At 47.6% G+C, this 20,616-nt stretch overlaps 1 protein-coding gene and 1 long non-coding RNA gene across 2 annotated transcripts in view; both read right to left on the bottom strand.

Moving 5' to 3' along the window:
• Positions 1 to 1,961, bottom strand: part of CHD7 (chromodomain helicase DNA binding protein 7) — a 132,978-nt gene extending 131,017 nt beyond the window's left edge. The window contains exon 1 of the mRNA XM_067290491.1: positions 1,556 to 1,961. The gene's annotated coding sequence lies outside the window, so the exon portion shown is untranslated. The remainder of the gene's footprint in view (positions 1 to 1,555) is intronic.
• A 7,172-nt stretch (positions 1,962 to 9,133) lies between these two features.
• LOC106494426 (uncharacterized) lies at positions 9,134 to 10,651 on the bottom strand. The gene is made up of 3 exons (XR_001294299.2): positions 9,828 to 10,651; positions 9,577 to 9,714; positions 9,134 to 9,491 (listed from the first exon to the last, which is right to left on the bottom strand). It is a non-coding gene; the product is annotated as an uncharacterized lncRNA (long non-coding RNA).
• Positions 10,652 to 20,616: the final 9,965 nt, after the last annotated feature.

Raw genomic sequence — 20,616 nt, 5'->3', positions numbered from 1 at the left:
TTCGTGCCCCCAAACCACCCCCTTCCCAAGCGCCGTGCCCCCCCCCCCCAAAAAAAAGCCCCAAAGCAGAGAGCCGCGCGGACAGCGCCTCGGCCGGAGGGGGACCCCACGGTGCCGGAGCGTGCCCCCTTATGTAATGCTCTCGGGATAAATGAATGCAACGTAATGATGGCTGCTCATTGCCTGCAGCTCCTTCTCCCAGAGACTCACTAACAACCCTGCCCCCTCCCCCCGCCACCGCGCACACACACACACGCACACGCTGCCCGCTTCCCACTTCCAGCGGCCCCGCACGCAGCGCCGCCGCCCCGCCCGCCCCAGCCCGGCCCGGCGGAGCCGCGGCACGCCAGCCCCGCTTCCCCCGTGAATCGCACACAAACAACCCCCCCCCGCTCCCTGACCGCTTGGCCTCAAACCACCTTTTCCGCTCACCCTCAAAACGGCCGGGACCGGGGAGGGGGCGCCCCGGCCCCGACCCCGTGCGCCTGACCCGCGCGGCGCCCCGGCCCCGGCCGCGGCCCGACCCGGCGGCGGCGGGGCACCGCGGCGCGCAGTTGCCTCGCGGGGTTAAGTCCCTATTATGCGGCCGCCGCCAGCACCGCTCCGGCTCGCCTAGGCAGCGTCTTCCCCTCCTCCCCCCGCTCCTCTTTCTTCCCCGGCTGTCGGGAGGCAGCCGGGAGCCCCCCCGCCCCGGCGGGCCGCCCCCGCCGCCGCCGCCGCCGCGGCCCCCCGCCCCGGCTCGGGCAGGACAATCGCCCCCGCCGCACCGGCGGCCGCGCGGCACCGCGTGCTCCTCCACCCGCCCGCCCTCCCTCCTTCCCTCCCTCCGCCCGCCCTTCCTGCCGCCCGCCGCCGCCACCCACCACCTGGCCTCGGCGGGGGTGCCCGGCGCGGCCCGGCCGGCGCGGCCCGGCGGCGGCCAGCTCCGCGGCCCCATGTGCCGGCGCGGAGCGCGGCGGCGGCGGGCGGGGCCGGGCCGCGGCGTGCGCGGCGGGGAAGCGCCCTCACTTTGTTAGCGCTTGTTGTGCTGCCGCGGCCGGGAGCCGTCAGCGTGGTCAGCGGGGGGAGCGCTCCCGCGGCCATCCCGCCCGCCGCTCCCGCGGGCCCCCGCGGCCGCCGCCGCGCAGTTTCGCCCAACTTTTCCCGGATTTTCCGCCGCCCTCCAAACTTGCGGCGCGGAACCGAGGTGCGGGGGGCGGGGAGGAGGAAAGGGGGCGCCGCCGCTCCGGCTCCCCGGGCCCCCTCCTCTCCCCTCCCCTCCCCTCGTCTCCCCTCCCCCGAGGCGAGGCGGCCGGCCGGAGCACAACAAAAAGCCATTTACACCGGGGAAGTGCCCCGCTGCGCCCCCCCGCCCCGCCTCGCCTCGCCCGGAGCCGCGGCGGGGCGCAGCGCCCCCCGCCCCCCGCAGCACCGGGGACGCGGGCAGGACCCTGCCGCTCCGCCGCGGACCTGCTGCGGGTGTCCGGGCCGGCGGCTCCGCGGCCGGCGTGTCCCGTCCCCCCCCCCACCGCGCTGCCGCCCTCCCTCCCGCCGAGCGAGGTGCGGGGTCACTCACCGGGCCGGTGCGGGGGCCGTTGGGGGCCGGCGTCCCCCTCTCGCTCCCTCGTCGCCCTTCGCCGAGGGGCCGGGGAGGAGGAGGGGACACGCTCCGGAGTTGGTGCCGCTGCCGGGGGGGCGAGGCGGGGTGCGGGTCTCTCTTCCTCACACACACGCACACGCACGGAGTTGCTCGCTCGCACCGGGGCTGGGCTAAGAGGGGAGGAGGGGGGGAGATCCCTGACCAGGGCGGGCGAAGGAGGGGTAAAAGGGAGGGGAGGGAGAGGAAGGGTCAGCGCGGGTCTCGGGTAGTTTCGGGGTCTCCGCCGGGTCCCGGCTCCGCTTCGCTCCTTTGTGTAATTTCACTCGATTCAAGTTTAATCCGATAGTTCCCGAGCGCGTCCGCAGGAGCCGAGCCGAGCGAGACACCAGCCAGCCAGGCGGCTGCCGCTGCTACCGCCCCTTGCGCCCGCCCGCCCGCTCCCTCCCTCCCGCAGCCACAAGGCGCGCCCCCGACACCGCCCCCTCCCCGGGGGCGAGCGCGGCCGCACGCCCCGCCCCGCCGCGCGCGTCACCGCCCCGCCCGGCATAATTTATGCAACGAGAAAAAACCGCCCGGCCCCGCGCGCGGGTGGGGGAGGGGCGCGGGGTCACTAACCTTCCCCTCAGCCCCGACCCACCAGCGCCCCGCCGGGGCTCCCGCCCCCGCCGCCGGGCGGGGACGACGGGCGACGGAAGCGCTGCCCCGGCGTGGGGGCCGAGCCGCAGCCCCCCCCGGCGCGGCGGCGCGGCGCAGGGCACGCGGGCGCTGCGCTGCCGGGGAGCGGCTCCTGCCCATGCAAATCCCCGGGCGCCGCGCCGCCCCCGTCCCGCCCGCCCGGTGGCCGGCGGAGGGGGCAGAGCCTTTGTAGCGGGCACGGCCGCCCCGTCACCCGCGGGGTCAGCGCCGGACCGGCCACACAGGGCGAGCCGGTGCCGCGGGCGCGGCGCGTCCCGGGAAGCTCCCGAGGCGCTGGCCGCGGCGGGGGGAGGGGGCTCGCTCCCGCGCGTCAAACTTCCCAACCGCGCGGCGAAACCGCCGGAGGCGCCCGGGGGGGGGGGGGGAGCGGGGTCGAGCCGCCACCGCCCCGGGCCGCCCGGCGCGAGGGCAGGGCCGCGGCAGGGGCAGGGTCACGCGAGTCCTCCATTTAGGGTGAACTTTGTCCCGAGCGGATCAAGTTTTCAAAATAGAGCAGCCGTTAAACGGTCTGTCTTCCAAAAGTGTCCTTTATTCCCAGTGGGCTTTTTTTTTTTTTAATACATGTTTGCATTACTTTGGTGATACTGAAAAGATTGTGGAGGCCAATTTCATATTTGTAAGTTATAGATTCAAATTCGTGATACAAACCGGAACAAACTCATTCCGTGAGTAAATTATACAAATCCCACCAAAAAAATGATTACCAGTAGCCTGCTTAACAGTTTTTCCTGAACTGTGCTGGAAACTAAATAAGCATCTTAAAAGTATAAAGAGATTACAATGTAACACTAGTGTAAAGATACTCAGCATTACAGGAATTTTAAGCAATTTATCTGAGTAGATAACTTTTTACCATCGTTGTCTGTGGCAGGTTGGAGAGGGGAAAAAAAAGTCATGTGCTGCTGCCTGAGTAGGTGTACCTCCCCCTCGCCCGGCTCCCGCAGCGCCTTTTAGGGGACTGTTTGCTACACCCACAAACACATTCTTTTATGGGAAAGAGTTGGAGTAACAGCGAAGACATCTTGGTAGGATCTCTCACAGTTTTTCCACTATACCCCCTTAACACACACACGCATGCACACACGTTAGTAAGCCAAGGAGCCGGCCCCACGCAGTGTGAATGTCAACAGCTCCTCTCACGTCTTGGGTTATTCGCTCCACTGATCCAGGCAACCAAGTTGCTGCTGTGGCCTTAAGGGCCACTGCAGGCACAAAAAGTATTTTGGGCTTCTCTGGGAAAAGCCTGAAAGTCAGACTACTACACCATGTAGTTCTCCTCGGACCTAGTCAATCTCTGTCTTCTTGGATTTATGGGGAAAGCACCCCTATGGGAGAGGGGGCAGTTTGTGGACATAGAGGCATCACTGCTGCTCACGCAGCAGAGTCCACACGGTCACCCAGAGACACGACCAGTAATCAAAGGAGATAATGCTGTCCTATGCTTTCAACTGAAAAAGGTGTTGAAAACCTGATAGCACGTGATGGTGCTGTATAATACATTCCCTGTTCTTCATAGTGGTCTACCAAAAAGTTAAAAATAGCAAGTGGAAACAGTGTTTAAAAAACTCTATGCAGTTTTCAGTGCACATGCTCTGAGTATGCTTCTACCAAATTTGCTGGGTTTACAGTCATTCTATTTTTAAAATATATTTCTCTACTTTCTGAAAAAACTACACAGACGCATCCTCCCAATTTACTAAGTGTAATCAAATCAGTTTCAGTTTTCTCTTGCAGTGTGTTGACAAACCAGAGAAAGAGTAAACAGCCTAGAAAGAAATAGTTACTTACCTGAAATGCTGCTTTTCTGCACATACCATTTAACTGCATTCCTAATTTGGCAGCCAAGCACCTTAGCAAAGCATGAGTCAACTGGGAACTCCCCTCGCTTTCAAAGATTTAACTTCTCCAAGATTTAGGGGCAAGAGAAACTCATTCTGAGACCAACTGTCAGCAGCCTCACTGCTCCCCCTAGAAACTTGTTTCAGTTTCTTGTTTAGCAGAAATCAGAGATTGCAAAGCTTCCGAGCATAAAAAAAGTTTAAAGAATATCACTGTGATAGGACGAGACAATCTAAGAAATGCAGCATTTCTTTAAATTTAAGTATTTTACCATCTCACCAACAATGGGACATCCACTGGGACTCGGTCAAACGTTACATCCCAAGAAAAAAACAACCTTGGTGTCTTTAGTACGTGCCCTTTTTCTGAAGGCACAGATCCTCAGCTCCTATAAATTATACCTCCTTAGGCTGTGGCCTATCAAATCAGCTGGATTACTACTCATGTAATAAAATTTTGAAGGAAGTCTCCAAACATTTTCCAAAATTGGTAGAAACAGAATCTGTAAATGGCACTTTCACAAAACCAGCAGAATTATGGCAGCTCTCCAACTCCTCATCCACAGTAGGAAATAGAGAGTTAGGAAAAGTATTGCACACATTTCAACACTCAAAGGTATGTGACATATGTTAACACACATGCATACTCTGTTAGTACAAGAATGAAGGAAACACATTATTGCATGGCTGCTACAGAGCAAAAAAGTTTGAAACCTTAACTTGTGCTTGAGGTAAAGTGGTAAAGAGAAAGTCATAACTCCCCACGTTATCAACAAGCACTTTGAAGCTCAGTAGGAGAGTAACGAAACAGCAACATGGAAGTCTTCATGATTAGCCTTATTGATAACAGCTTATTAAAATATCCAAGGGATGACAGGAGTGAAAATTCACTTGTAATCACCCAGCCCTTTGTATGCTGTTGGAACTAAGTAATCCGTCTGATGCAGGGAGCCATTTGGCTAGCAGATTAGAAAGAATTTGCATTAATGGCAGAGAATTTCAGCAGCAGTTGCAGAGCAAGGGTATGTGTACCAACAAAACCCAAGTGAATTGCTACACTTTAGCTAACTAGGTAAACTTTCAAGGTGGGGATAGTTTGTACAAAGCTGAGCAAGTCACTGTGTATGACAGGCATAATTACTCAGAGATAAGTTAATGTACTTCATAAGAAATATGGCACAGAGATTAGTGACTAGCATTTAAAACATCAGTATTACAAAATGCAAATGATTTACTATCACACTAAAATGTAAAGGAAGGTTATTCAGCAGCCTTTGAAGAACCAGCATCTGCTTTAAAAGGCAGGTATAGTGAAATACGATATCAAGGTCTAGACATTGTCACATCAGAAGAGGGCAGAATGACATCTTACAACATTGATGAATAGAGCCCCCAAAAACGCTAGGCACAGTTAGACCTTAAGGCCACAAACATACACCTCATTCTTGACAACACAGTCCAGGCATTTTGCTTATTTGAGAGCTGCTAATGCTAAGGACTGTGCATGATGAGCCCAGAGCAACACTGCTTTAAAAAGGCTCTGTAAGTACTTCTGCTTCCTCACACCCTGAGCACTGCAATGGTTCAAACTGCTCATCGGTTCCAACAGAAAGTACCTGTGCCAGCTCCATAACCCCCCAGCAGCTTCTTCCACAGGGCTGCTTTGCTTTGGTGAAGGAACATGTAGTTCCCAGGGAAATTCTGTACAGATAAACCCCAAACCTCAGGAACAACTCATCTCACAGCCTCTCTTTTACCTTTCTCTCTATGTGTGCAAGGAGAGATACAAAACTGAATCTTTGACTCCTGATCAGCAGACTTGTGCTTTGCAGTGCTTGGTATTCAGGATGTCATTCCACATCCTCAAATAATCCAAGGCATTATATTTTGTCCCATGATTGGTGGGAAGTGGCTCCTAAATTGCATGACCTGAAAACACACTCACATGTTTTTTTCATCTCTGAACATTACTTCAGCCAAATGGAGAAGGGGCGAAAATTAAAGACAATGGTTTCTTTTTCTTTCGCAAGTGAAAGTTTTACTCAAAGCTTATCAAAAATAAGGCAGCAATGGAAACACACAAGACTGAGAAAGTAAAGTGGCCAAAAGACACAGATGATGATGACATGCCATGTGCTAAAGACAAACAATATTCCCTTTTCAGGAAGAAAGTGTTCAACTTACAGCATGTCGAAACACTGAAAGCACATGGACAGTGGTTAGTATCAGGAAGCAATAGACTTGTCTTAGAGCTAACAATGTTAACAACTTCAGCTGAAAAGTTAAAAGTGTTAGAAATACTTGTGCTACAAGGAGCCACCCTGTGGCATCAGCAAGCTAAGGGAACAGAGGGCAAGGCAGGGTAGACTTTTTTTTTTTTTTTTTTTTTGAAACTGAAGCCAGCAGGAGTGACAAAAGCTGGAACTGGCCCAAACAGCCACATCTCTGGCAGGGAACTCCTTAACTGAGGAACTGAACCAGAACAGCAGAGGGGCAGCAGCCTCTGGCAGTCTGTGTCCAAATGCCACTCACCTGCCAGGCCTTATATGGTCAAAACTCTTTGAGGGACCTAAGTGTTCCCAGTTGCCACACACTAGGGAGTGTAATAGGTGTAACACTATTCTAAAGATTTGTTCTGTTTCACGCAAGTTTTCTGATATAGTAATGCTAGCTCTCAGAGGAAGGATAGCAAAACATACCTCTCTCAAGGCTAACTAGAGCATCCAACCAGAGATTTTAAAGGAGGAACCTGTAGAAATGCCCTCTCGTGTGGCACGCTAAGGTTCATCACTGTGGTTGCATTGATACACAGGCAACCTGTCTGCACTCTCCACCAAGTCTCTCAGAAGTAATCCAAAAGTAGACCATTTACTAATCATAATCTGGATGGCTGGAAGGCAACACTAACTGAAGTGCCGGCAGTACAGAGGTGAAAAAACAATTTGCTCTCCTCTTAAACAAATTCACCACTAAATTTTCTAAAATAAGAAGCGAGATCACTTAGATTTTTTTTAATCTAAATTTCTATATTACACAAATTAGTGCCTGGTTGCTCACCTCAGTGGTCCAGTTCTGATTATTATTGGAGACAAGACACAAGGTTAGTCAGGCCACCTCCTTAATCAGGAATGACAGTGAGTTCTTATAAAAATGGAACAATACTAGGAAACCAACCTACACCACACAAACCCTGCTTGTGAGGACGTCTGCTCCTGGACTGTGACATGAACCAACAGTTTCACAGTCAGTTTTGTTTTCACCCTGCAGAAGCAGCAAGTAAAGACTCCCATTTCCATCTCTGCTCAGTAGAACATGCCTCTTCTTATATGGAGAGACATAGTTATCGCAACGCTGACAATTTCTGACCTTTGTCCTTAATAAATGGAACACATCATATCTAAGAATGAAGTCACACACCCGACAAAAGCATCAGCTGACATAAAAATACAGCAACTCATCTGCTTAGCAACACAAGCTGCCACAGACATCACTTCCTTCTTAAATACAAAGTTCAGTTCAAGGGCTCCACCCTGACTCAGAGCCGCCTATAAAATTGGATCTGACTAGTTGAGAGATCACGTCTCCTTTCTGTGAGCAGGACTTTCCACAGCAACTACATTTCATTGGAACTTCCTATCTCAGCCTGGGGGAGGAGGGAGCAACAGGGAAGGTGCTCATGAGTGTGGGAAACACCGCTTAAGTCACAGAGTTCACCTGCCAAGGAAGTGAGAGTTTGACATGCACATTTTCATTCAGCTTTCCTTCAAGAAAGGTTTTTCAGACAAGGTCCTGAACAACTTGTTCCTTCTATGGATTAGAGAGCAGGAGTTATTTGTCACTATTATTTTCTGCTTTAAAATACTCAAGAAGTATCCAGAATACATTCAGAAATACCTAAACATGTGGTTGTTACTTATTTTAAAATGGGGGAGAGGAGGGAGAGGGATTTAAAACATACAGCCAAATGCACAATAATAGTATCCTTGAAAAAATAATCATAAACTTGTTATTTTTGTTACCTATGTTAATTGAGAAAAAGATGCATTTAAAAGTGTGTCTTAAAACTGTTAAACTAAAAAGGCAGTAAGGAACACCTCATATGTGTTAAGATTTATAATTCTTCCATGTATTTTTTGTAAAGACTTCATAAAATTGCCGGTCAACAACAACAAAAGGGTCTATTCACTCATACACCTAAGTTAGACGTGATTTCCCTCCAATTCTTTTTCTACTCTGAAAGAGAATCAACGAACGAGATGATAGTTTTCTCATTAAACTCAGGTTCACTCCCCTCCCTCCTTGGTAAACTTCTAGAGACACAGGGCTGGGAGGGATCTGAAGAGACCATCTGGTCCCAGCCGGCTGCACAAAGATAGGATAAAGTAGTCCCAGACAATCCCCAACAGATGTTTGTAACCTGTTCTTAGAAACCTTCAATGAAGCAGATACCCTAACTTTCCGAGTAGCTTGTTCTTCTATTTCACCATAACAATGACTAGAAAGTTGCTGTTGTATCTTCACCCTCCCTCTCCAATATTCAGCTTAAATCACCCCCCCACCCTCCTAATATCCAACCTAAAACATCCTTCCTCTGTACACAGCTGATTTACCTCATCCTCCCCCAGCGTTCAAGAACAGTTGATCAAACCTATTCTAACATTTTGTGCATGGGAAAATTTGTCAAATCCCCCCTAAAACTTCTTTTCCAGGCTCAGCATATTTATTTTGTTCACCATTTCCTTTTATATTCTACATCTTTCATCTTTGTTGCTCTGCCCTGTACTCTTTGCATTTTTTTTCAGCTCAGAACACAAAACCAAACACAATGCTACAGCTGAGGCCTTACCAGCACTTAGTGGAGTCATCTTTATGCCTTACTCTATGACTTACATATGCCACCTATTGATAAATCCTAAGAGAGCATTGCATTTTGCAAGAGTATTGCATTGTCCATTGCCATTTTGTTAGTGATTCTCTACACACCCCATATAACCATCTAACTTGTTATTCCCCATTTGTATTTGATTTCTCCTTCCTGTGGAAAGAAATTGGTGATTGTTTTAATTGAATTTCACTTTTCCATTTATTAAGTTCATGTTGGTTTCTGAACTGATCATCCATGGTGTCACCATCCTTCGAGCTTGGTGTAACTGAGACATTTCACAAACATGCTGGGCATTACACCAATCTATATTATCCTTTGTGTTTTCTTACACTGTATTTATCACAGTAGTATCTCAATGCCTTACAGCAGACGGTAGAGACATCACCAATGACTCTCTTTCCCTCGCTCTCTCGTCCTTTCTCTCTCAAGAAGGGTGTGCATGGAACATTTTGTTTCAGAAGCATATAGGGACATATGTACAACCACTGCACATCTGTAGAGGGGAGACAAAGTAAAGTAAATTATTCCTTCCAGTAGTTCAGACCCATCCCCGAGAAAACTGTTTCAGAGATAGTTACATTTAAAGTTTATTGTAGAGTCCTATTGTGACAGAGTAGCAAAGTTGTCAGGTGGGGTCTTCATTTCATTGGCACAGAGCACTTACAGAGAAGGGCCAAAACTCTGAATATGAATTGATATCCTATGGAAACAGCACACTAGGGAGGAAAAGATAACATGCACACACAATAGCCGCATTAATTACTGTGGGTACTGGGATATTCCAAAAGTCTGAGATACATTAAGTAAGCATGTAAGGACTTAAACTTACTTGTATGATCTTCATTGCTTTTCACAATCCAGTCAAATGTGTATCCCTTGCACAGCACTTCAGGCAAGGTGACACTGACAGGGTAGAGTCTTATTGTTAAAGTATTTAAAACAGTGTACCACTCATTGCATTTTACAAATACTGAATTTAAATTTGAATTTAAGAAAATATCCTCTGAAAATACCAACTCACAGATAAAGACACCCCACCCCACATACCCATTTTACAAAAGAGACGTTAGGTCTGATCCCATGAGATGCTGAGTGCTTGTCATTCAGGCTGATGTTATGTGGAAGCAGAGGTGCTCAACACCAGCAAGTGTCAATTATGAATAAATAAATCTAGAGTCACAGACCAGTGTTAAAAACACTGCCACAAAACACCTCATTTTGTATCGCTCCATTCTGCATCTTTTCTGTTTGTGTCTTGCATAAATGTCTACAGTTTGTCTTGTCCTTAAAGAGAAATGCCTCGGCTCTGCAGCATGAAGGGAACTCCCCTGGAAATCTGCCAAAAATTCACCTTTCACATGCATAAGTTTGTTTATACTTTGTGTATTACAAGCAACTTGCACGATCATATTTACTTGTACATTCTCAGCAGATGAACAGAAATTGTTTATTTCAGTTAAGGCAATACAACCTTGTGTCTTCATCTTGTGCTTGCAGAGGAGGGAGGAGATGTGCATTGCATTTGTAATGCCACAGGTCACACTTAGCAGGCTGCGCACCAAGTATCACTGCACTGAATGGCACAACTTTTAAGCAATGGACCAATAGTTTTCTCTCTCAATAAATGCAAGCTAGAACACATCGTATTTTAGCACTGAGAGCACAGACTATAATATTGCTTTTAAGAAGGCAGGATTTCACTTTAAGGTCTTCTGTAACTTAAGAGAAAATAAGATGTAAAACGGTGGTTAGAAGGCAAAGACCACAGATACAGTGTTAGCACTAATATTCATTGTTCCATTTTTGGTGTGGTAAGTTACCAACATGACTTTTGAGTCCAAATGCTGCACATGCAGTCAGGTTTTATTTATTTAACAAATAATCTGTTACACATCATCTCTGCCTTGCCATCTGCAGGAAAATAAGAAAAATTGACAATGGAGCTACGAAAAGCTTAGACAAGATGGCATCCTTATTCATGCCAACTTCCTAGAAAACAAGTTTAATTTTGCATAAGAGCTACTGGTTTTCTTTAAAGGTATTCTTTAATTTTTTAGTTACATTTGTTCTTGTATGGGTACAATAACTTGACATGCTGCACTATATACTCCCCCAAACATTTATGTTATTGAATCAACATAAAAAAGGTAGATATTACTTGGTCTAGTGACTACAGCTTTGTTACATTTGTAGCTTAGTCTTAAAGGCAAGCAATTCTCAGGGCCTTGATGAAAATGAATGGCAACAGTATGGAGGGCGGAGCAGGAAAAGGCCCACTTCCACTTGGAATTGCTTTCTATAAGCCTCCTTGCTACCTAACAGGCAATCCCAGGGCTTACAAGCATTGCCCCACGGGAGCCCTTCTGAAAAAGACACAAATACATAGTTTAGTCTCGATCCTGGGGGGTGTGTGTGTGTGTGGAGGGAGTGGGTGAGCCTTTGGAGAAGTAAAGAGAGGGATCATGTGTTCAGTTCAACAAGCTGGAAAGACGTTTTTCTGTCACAACCCTTCACAGAGATTTAAGGCTAGCAAGCTGAAGATTCCCAAATAAAAGAAGCAGCAGTTAGTTACCGCAATAAAAAGATCAGCGTATCTAGGCTTTGGATTTTTGTCAGGCAGAAAATATAATTATACATCATTAAGTTCTCTAGTGCCAGAGATGGCAGCATGTCTAACACTTTATACTGTCCTCAGTCCTTTTTCATATTTATACCCAGGCATAACAGCATCATAAAAGTTAGCATCAAAGCCAGTAAGAACTTAAACTTTCATCCCTAGAAACAATCTTTTGAAAAACACTGATATGTACTACACAAGAAAAAAAAAAGTGTACTGAAAAAAATTACATGCAATGCATATTTTTAAAATCCTCACTGTTCCCTCCCCAAGTCCAAAAGCCATAAAATTCCAGCAGCTTGAACTACTGTAAGAATTAAAAACCTATCCTTCACCCCAAATCAGAAGTTTTACTACATGTTTTTCATCTCTTTTAAAATAAAAACACAAATCCAGCTTTTAGCAGAAGTGAGACTATTGCTTAACCATGATCAGATATAAGCAAAGGAAAACAAATAAATGAACCTGGGGCCTAATGTTGTCAACATTTGTTCCATATACAGCCCTTTACTCAATAGTGCTCAGCAGTAACACACATGGTAGTTTTTGCAAGATCATGGCCTTGTTTTAGTATAACACAATCAAGATAATTTTTACAAGGTCAGAAAGTTGGAATAAGAGGAAACAAAATCCAGGCCAGTTGTGTCTGGAATCAATTAAGCTTATGTGCTTTTCAGATGCTGCTTGTCTTTCTATTAAATACTATTTCAATGTATACATACTATTAGTGTGCATCTAAAAGTATGCATTACATACAATATATTTCTCCATATATTTAAACCCATCTAAAACAGGGGTATTGGGTGGCTAAAAAAGGAGAAGGGAGTTCATCTGTAAGAGTTTTTATGGTTTCAGTTTGAGTTTTCAGTTTAGTTATCTGCCCCCTAAATGACAAACTGCTCCAAACGTTCAAATGTCTAGGCATGCCTGTGGTATACTCTACCTGTCAAAAAAGAAAATTAAAACTGAAGGAGATGTCCAGGCAAATATGCACTATGCCTGCTTGCAAGTTTTCAGCACCTCTTTGAGTTTTAAGATTTAGAGAAAACAGAAAACATTATTTCATTTTTGTAAGATGAAACTTCAGTGTCTAAATGCCATATTTAGTACAGAATCCACTGCAAAAGTCTTTAATGAAAAGTTGACTTTAAGGGGAATTTCCATTTTCTCCACATTGTTTTTTCTCTAGATGAGACCAGTTTGGTTTATACTAAAGTTAAAGTCAACGTTGGTACAGAAGTCATGTGAAGGGATATACAATCCAGGAAGATTTTTGGTGCATTCACATGTTCTTCTTGTTAAAAGGTTTATATTTATACACAAAAAAGCTCACTTCTGTAACCCCTTAAGGATCAAAATATTTAACTTCGCTGCTTCTTCTCTCCTCCTCATTTTGCCAAATACAAAAGTAAAGTGAAAGAAAGCATTCTTCCTCCCCTGCAGTAGTTTTCTAATGTGAGAAGCTGAAATTATTTTGAGGATATCATTATAAACAATAAAACACATTGAATGAGGTTTAAAAACCCCTACATATCTTAATTTTTGTTCCAAGCAGGTTAGCTACATTGAAGGAAATAGCCACTCGGGGAGCCAGGTGCCACACTGCACAGGCCAGGGGCACCTCAGCCCAGGCCAGGGCTAGGGGGGATCCCGGGAGTAGCGCTGGCTGAATGTGCGTGGAGGGGGCAAGCTGGGCTGCCCTTGCAGAGAGCACAACAAATGCAGCCTCGGATGCAGGGAAGCATTTTACTGCTGAAACCATCCCCTGCACACCTCTCCCAGCACTTCTCCTTGCCCTCGCACAACAGTACAGCTCCATGTTCGCACAGCAACAGGAGCGCCTTCACCACTAACCGCGCCGTGTACAAAGAGCATTTGTTGACCAGTGAGGTAAATACAACGTTAAGGAAGGAGCTAAAACGTTTCCTCAGAGCAAGCGAAAAAGTGGCCAGGCTTAATTATGCCAAGGAGGAACCAGGTCCCATACCCAGAATACGGCGAGGGGGTGGGCACTTGCGTTTTGCCCTGACTTTGTGCCCTTCCCCCTCAATTTGGGGAGAATTCTTCAAGTTTATTAACTCTCTTGTGCTAAGGAGAAATTTACCCTTGTAAAGACGCCGACTCCTGGAGAGGGACCCGCACACCAACGGAACAGCCTGCCCCGCCGGGCTGTTCTGCGCTCCCTCAGTGCGCGCATCCAGGGGGAAACACAGCAAACAGCCCGCCACCGGCCTCGGCGACCGGGGCGGAAACGTTACACCTCAGGCTCCCGTTACCCCGAACCAGCGCGGCTCGCGGGAAGCCCAGCGCGGCCGCTGCCTCCGCGCCGCGCCCCGCGAAGCCCCCGCAACGGTCGCCGGCGCAGGGGGGCGGCCGGTCCCCGCCGCGAGCAGCCCCCCCAACGGTCGCCGGCGCAGGGGGGCGCACCGCAGCAGCCTGGGCACAGGAACAGAGCGAGCGCTGGGCGCCGGCTGTGCTCCTGAACGAGATCATTCCGAGGGGGGGTTTCACAGCCGGGGAAACAGGGTATCGGCTGCTTTCGTGCCACCAGGCTGCGGGACACTGAGAACAGCTCCGCCGCCACGAGCGTCGCCTCACAGACTCTGCCAGCGCCGCGGCGGTCCCGGCGGGAGGCTCCCGCCTCCCCCACGCCGCCGGCCGGACCCGCTACCTGCGCCCCTCCCCCGCGGGGCAGCCGTTGCCATGGCGACGGCAGCGCCGAGGCGCGGCGGCCGCCGGGCCCCGGGCTGCCCCCACCCGCCGAGGCGCCGGCGGCCGCCGGGAGCGAAGCACCGCTCCGCCGGCGGCCGCCGGGCTCCGAGGGGAGCCCCTGGCCCGGCCTGGCCCCCTGCGCCGGCTCCCCACGTACCCCTGCCCGCGAAGCCGCCTCTCCTCGGGGCCCTGCCCCCCCCCCCCCCGCCAGGCCCGCCCGGGGAACCCCTGCCCCGCGCTGCCCGCGGCCGCCCCTCCCCCGCCCCTCTCCCCGGGATTCCGCCCCGCCCCATCGTCCCCCGGCACTCCACTCCGCCCGCGACGTCACCGTGACCGGGCTTTCCTTTCGCTGACGGCAATTTCCCGGTCGCGCTGATTGGGCGCGGCCGCCGGCCAATGGGAAGGGCCGCCGCCCCCTCCCTCCCTCCCTCCCCCCTTCCCCCGGCGGCCGGGGCTGGCGCTGCGCGGGCAGGTCCCGCGTGAGGGATTGGGAGGGGGGGGAGCGCGGCGGCGGCGGCGGGCGCGTCCCGTAAGTGCGTGAAGAGCGGCCCAGCAGGATTGGCTGAGGGCGGCGGGAGGGAGCGAGGGCAGGCGGACGATGAGTCACGGCGGCGGGTTCCTCCCCTCGCGGCCTGCTCCTAGGTGAAGTAACGCAGACCGGGCGGCGGCCGGTGGCGGCGGACCCCGCCGAGGGGCCGTGGCGCGCGCGCCTCCGCTCCCGCCCGCCCGGGGGGCGGCAGCGGCTCCCGCGGGGCGGGGCGGGGCGGGGCGGGGACGGAGGCGGTTTCGGCCCCGGGCCCGGCGGGAGCGGTCCGTCGCGGCCTGCCGCCCGTCCTGCCGCGGGCCGCGGCGTCGGGGGCAGAACGGGCTCGCGGCGCTGCGGGCGGGGCCTGGCGAGCACGTGCGGGCCGCGCTGCGGCCGCACCGGGCCCAGCGGCGCGGGACGGCGGGGCGGCTCCGGCAGGCGGCTCCCGGCGCCCGGGTAACCGCCGAGCGGTGTCACCTTGCCCGGCAGCGAGCGGGTTTGTTCTCCGATTCATACAGCGCTTGCTTCGGTATCAGCGTTTCCTCTGCTGCGACACTGAAACGATCCTCTTCACACTTCTGTGAGCAACAGCAACCGAGAGCAACTTCAGACTTCAGCTGACAGGGAGGAAAAGCTGCTTTGCATCTTGCATACTAATCCAATTAGACTGGAAAGCCAGCAGGACAGAATGAAGTTATGTTCACCTTCAAAATAAAACCCAAAGGGGGGGAAAAAAACCCAAAACACTGCTAGCATGGTGCTTGGCCAAAAAATTGTTAATAAGGAACTGCATTTTTGTTGCAAGTTTGTACAGAAGCCTTGTACTGCTAGCAAAAGACCTAGGTGAGCTAGAATAATCAAAGCATTGACGTTTTGCTCTTGGGAGAGAGGATTTGGTGGCCTTCCTGAGGACCTGTAAGTAAGGCAAACCTTCAGCCTTGCAAACTGCTTAGTGCTCTGTGCCCAGGGCTCACATCACCAGGTATGTTTATTCAACCCTTTGCAGCATATCTACTTCAGGCACAGCTCAGTGAATTTCCTTGCATGTCTTATAGGTGGATTTATGACCGTCTACATATACCCACTTATATAGCAACATTGTCATAAGCAAACATCACTTTTTCTGAAGTAGTCAAACTATGAAGTTATTTTCAGTGTGACTGAAATAGTGCAGTAAATACAGCTTTTGAGTAAGGTCAGCTAATTAGGACAGGTAGATCCCATTGACACCCTTTTGCAGAACAAAACTTTCTCCAATCTGTAAAAAATGATACTACTTTGGCTGTGAGTTGTCTCTGCTTCCCTCCCTACTCCCCCCTCCCCCAGCATCATTTCTCCTCTTCATCACAGGGAGAAAAATGGGATCCTGTCCACAAAGTAAACCAAAAAAACCCTTTCTAAGGACAGTGAATAAAGGTCTTTCATAAGAACAGGGAGGTGTAAATATGCTGCTACTTTTCTTGAATCATTCCTCCTAAATAGACATGCACCCCCAAAATCCAACTGGGAAAGAAAAGGAAAGGGTGGAAAAAGTAGCAAGGAAGAAAAGAGAGGTACAGAAGGTATGAAGAAACACAAGAAAATACATGGAGTTTTGAAAACTTAGAAAGAAAATAGATTCAGACCTGGATAGGAATGCAGAGAAAATGTCAAAGTATTATTTTATGGTGGTTAATTCTGCAGGCCAGTATTGTGACGTAATTGCATAAACTACATTTTCTCCAGTGTTATAGATGTCAGTCTTTCTGAAGTTGCGTGGCTTTACAGAAAGACAGGATTACATATGGGATATACTTTACCTCACATGCTTCCATCATTCGACTTCACAGCAATGCTGTAGAAGATACCATGTTTTACTTCCTGTGCAGTAGTGTTTTACTTGTGGGATTGGAGTTGAACATGAGGCAAAGCAAATCGGCACAACCCATCAGCTGGGTTTTTGTATGCCATGGACGGCTCAGAGACCTTAGTGACCACTTTTTTTTTTTTCTCTTTCTTTTTAAGAACAGTTGACTGTGTATAGTTTAGAAGTGGCTAGGTTAACTGTCAAGGACATATTCCACATCAGAAACACAAATTCGTTTTTGTTTTGATAATCTGTTAGTTTTAAGTACTTTTAACATGAACCTAACTAGCAATCCATGAGTGAGCTTCATTCATCCTCACAAATTAAAACAAGATAGAAAAGACAGGGAAAAATGGTTTTGCTGACAAATACATGCAAAACTGCTCTATCTGTACATAACAATGTGCAAATTCACAAATTTTTTTGAGTTAATTTGCCCTGTGTCCTCCCCCCGTTTCTGTTCAGATCCTTAAACCGTGCTTCCATGTCTTCAAAATCTGGAAGCTGCCTCAACTCTAGGCAGTATTATCAACATACGTCTCGCACTAGTTTCTAAATTTGAAAGTAGCATCAAAGAAATGCGCTAACGTGATCTGGCAGCAACACTTTCTGAGGCATAGGTGGCACTGTTCAGCTGCTTGGGTAATATTTTTTAAGCTAAAAGCCTCTCTTTCTTTCCCTGCATCTTCTTAATGGGAAAGGGCAAGCCACTCTACATGGTTTTGTCTTCCTGAATGCACTTGGTAATTAACTGTCTAGTAAGTCGCATAAATTCAAACAGATTTCCTGCATCTGAAAGCATTTTCTCTTCACAGGTCATGATCAGAAAACCTGCTGTTTCCTCAACTATTTAATTTGGACTATGTTAGCCCCAAATTATCAATTGTTACAAATGCCTCCATCTCTTTTGAGCTATACTCAAGAGATTTTCTTGCCTCCCAGTATTGTATGTCCAAGTCTAGGAAAAGTAAATAATTTTTACTTAATTTTATAAATTGTTCCGGACTTCTCTTAAGTGAGGAAGGCCAATGAGATCCTGCTAATTTGTATCAAATATACTGTAGTCCCACCCATCAAGAAGATTCTGGCCAATATACATGTTTAAATCTGTGACTTTAAAAAAGGTATTTGAAAATCGTAACTGTTTTCTGGGGAAAAAAACACACAAGACACAATATATGTTGATGCAATGATTCATTTACATTCACATGGTCATGGACAATTTTACAAGAGCTGTAATTTGGGACAGGAGTTCAAATGGATGTACATACATTGTAGTAGACTAGCCTCTAAATAAACTTTCAGCTTATTTTTCACTACACCTTATTTCACCTCTAGGTCATGTAGAGCCATCTGATGTAGCTGTCAAATCACATGCCTGAATATCAGATACATGTTTGATTTTATTTGTCAAAACAAATTTTCAGAAATTCTCATCACCATTATAGGGTGACTTGCAGTATTGCAGGTTGCAACCAAACACATGATTTTTTAAAGTGAGCACTATACCTGATAACATAGAATAGTGATTTCTTTTAATCAAGAGCTCCCTTAACAACAGTATACCTCTTTAGACTGAGATAAAAGCAATCGCTGCATGTGCTGGTTTTGCCCTTTCCAGCTTGGACTGCCTGCAATAGGACTGCTACAGTAACAGCCACTTTCCTCAAGGCAATCCTAATGCAGGAACTTCTTTTTTTTTTTCCCCCAGCTGCTAAGCAAAGAATAAACTCTTAGCTTAGCCCCTCCTTTATTGGAAGGGGAATAGGGTAATATGCTGTAATTGGTTTTCCATGTTTGCCAAGAGTCTGTTTCCTCTTATCATCCACAATATTTAATATAGGTCTTGTAATAGTTCCAAAAATAATAAAATCTGTCCCAAGAATAAAAATGATAGATCCACAACACGCTGCTTTTTTGTCATGGTCTTGGTTTTGTAACATTCTGTTAGTAGTTTTTATTGCCTAATGTTGTGGTTTCTTTCATACACAGCAGACCCAGTAAAGACATTTCATCAGCTACTTATACAGCAGCAGCCTGGATTATTTACAAATGGAAATTTCAGTGCCATGGTAAAATAAATCACTGCTATACACTGTTAAAGTTACACTGTAGTAACATAGCAGAAAGAACAGAAGATACTAGGGGGAGGAACTTTAAGAATATACTGATCTTCAGCACCATGTCACCAAAAAAACTGATCAAGATATCTGAGACTTGTGGGTAGTCTTTCTCCCTAATCTCTTCCCATTCAGTAGTGGAAGAAGAATAGAAAGATTATATCCACACACACAAGCAAAACAGTGCACATGTAATATGGAAACAGAGCCTATGCAATACTTTCCCCATGATTTTAATCATAAACCAACATAGTTCATTCCTCCTTCCCCACATGATACTCTCTGTATTGGGCAAATTCCCTTAAGTGTAGGTGCAATTGATGTGGAGCAGTAAAGATGGAGAATAGCACTTTGCTGATTGGATTCCAATCTGAGTGAGAGAATACCAGAACAGACCAGAGAAAAAGAAAATATATGAGAGAGACTTGATTTAGGAGAAAAAACCTATGAAGAAAAGTTGTAAGAATCAGTAATGACAAAATCACCATCTCAGGCTTCAGGATTTGCAAAAGCAATACCTTATCAATGAAAACTTTGTGAAAAGCACAGATGCTCTAATGCAAAAAAAAAAGTCTTTTTTGAATATTTTCACTCAAATTCAGTTTAACTATAGCTTAGAGCCTGATAAGAGGTTTTTATTTCTTCCCAAGAATCAACTTGGTGCTCTAACACTCAGAGTTAAACTCTTAAGGCAGAAATAATTTTCCCAACTTAAAGACATGCCATTTAGCCTAAAACTAATCTGTGCCCTCCTGAAAACCCTCAAATATATAAATAATATGGTTGAAGGCTCTTCAACTTGTCAACAAAACAATGAACTAAGTATCATAAGAAGTATAATGTAATAGGAAAAATCTCTGAAGCAAGGAACGGAGCTCTGCCTACTGGGGAATTGAAAATGTCTCTCATTATTTTAACTTATCTGTAAATGTTTTGGCAGTTATTTACCTTAAGTCAGTTCTGAGTTTGATCTTGCACAAGAATAAATCAGAATGACTGAAGCCAACAAAAACATACAGGTATAAGACCTAAGGAACTTTAATCTTTTCTAAGTGACTGCCGAAATTCCTGGAGCTTCTCATTTTAAGTAGAAATAAGAGAGACAAGTCTTAAGTCATGCTTAGAGGATCTGTCATTCAAAATTTATTCTTTCATAAGTTAACTGTGGTTTATACCATACAGTAAGTTGGGAGTACTGGAAAACTGCACCATGATATGATTTTTCAGTATTGATAGTAGTTTTGCATTACATTAACAGTGGTACAAGTTGCTGTAAAACAATGACATTTTAATTCTTTGGTTACAAAAATGCCATCAAAAGCAACTGGAATGCAATATGGAAACTACATAAGTTATCAGTCACTCATATACAAGTCAAACTGAAATCTGTAACAGAAAAGCCTTGTAAAGCACATACTGTAAAATTAGACCTTGTTACTAGGTTCTGTGCATTATAATATTTAAATCCTAATAGCACAAGATAGGATCAATGGCTTCTCAAAACCCACAAAAATACACATATTTCTATTAGGTGACAAAAAGATTAGGTTCGCACAAAGCTTGTGACAAAAGCAAGCCAGAATACGAGAAAACTTCAGTTTTGTTCTAGCTCCTCTTTGAAAGTACCAGCTTCTTCATACAATGTACAGTATAAGACTGGCACATAAGCCAGAACCTACTAGCAGGAGCAAAACCAAAATGCACACAACTAATTATCATCGTATTCCCCCCCCCAACCCCCCCCCCCCCAAAAAAAAAAGCAAGCGAGCAGGTGACTCCTTGCTATAAGGGTACTAG

The sequence above is a fragment of the Apteryx mantelli genome, chromosome 2 (genome assembly GCF_036417845.1).
Source record: "Apteryx mantelli isolate bAptMan1 chromosome 2, bAptMan1.hap1, whole genome shotgun sequence".
In the NCBI taxonomy this organism is placed as follows: Eukaryota; Metazoa; Chordata; class Aves; order Apterygiformes; family Apterygidae; genus Apteryx; species Apteryx mantelli.
The sequence above is the reverse complement of the archived record's forward strand: the minus strand, read 5'-3'. Positions and strand labels throughout refer to the sequence as shown.